Here is a 709-nt window from a genome sequence, read left to right on the forward strand (position 1 = left end):
AACTAATTACGACATTTTTCCAGGAATTTTCAGCTTGCGAAAGCTGATAAAACACAATAAAAGAAACAAGTTCCAAAAATTATGTATCATAAATCTCTAAACTATTAATATATTTAATACAAAGTAACGATTAAATAATTTTGATGATGGTATATTGAAGAAAGATAGAAAAATGATAATTATTTATAAAAATTCAAATTAAATAACTATATATATAACATTTTAAATAAAATAGGAAAAATAAATAAGGAAAATAAATTTGGAATTAAAAAAGTCTCACAAAGCGCATTAATGATGAAATATTATTAATTAGATATTTTAAATAATCAATGTTAAAGATTGAAAAACGGAATTATCATAAATATTAGAAAATACAAGAAATTTTGTTTGAATAAATTTAATAAACAGATTCGAGTTACAAGCACTTAAATAGCAATAAGACGAAGTCATTCGTCACTATTTGATGTTTGTAAAACTATACTAATTATAAGTTTCTATGTTATGTAGGTCAATAAATCTTTAATTTCACAAAAGAAAGTTACTTATCCCTAAGCCATTTATTTTATGTGTGCGTATACTTGTGCCTATGCGGTGACATGACTTACCTCTGATCATTGCAATTAGTATCTTACCGTTAATGCGCAGTTTATCAGAAAGAACCGTCGTTATAATGGCTATGTGGATCTATGAATTATTAGCACAGCAGGAA

The 709-nt window shown here is 25.0% G+C and overlaps 1 protein-coding gene across 1 annotated transcript in view; it reads right to left on the reverse strand.

The window, feature by feature from the left end:
- Positions 1–381: 381 nt before the first annotated feature.
- LOC115240714 (RDS/peripherin-like protein xRDS36) overlaps positions 382–709 on the reverse strand; it is a 15661-nt gene continuing 15333 nt past the window's right edge. The window contains exon 7 of the mRNA XM_029816030.1: positions 382–709. The gene's annotated coding sequence lies outside the window, so the exon portion shown is untranslated.

This window comes from Formica exsecta, unplaced genomic scaffold, assembly GCF_003651465.1.
Source record: "Formica exsecta isolate Colony F162 unplaced genomic scaffold, ASM365146v1 scaffold444, whole genome shotgun sequence".
Taxonomy (NCBI): domain Eukaryota; kingdom Metazoa; phylum Arthropoda; class Insecta; order Hymenoptera; family Formicidae; genus Formica; species Formica exsecta.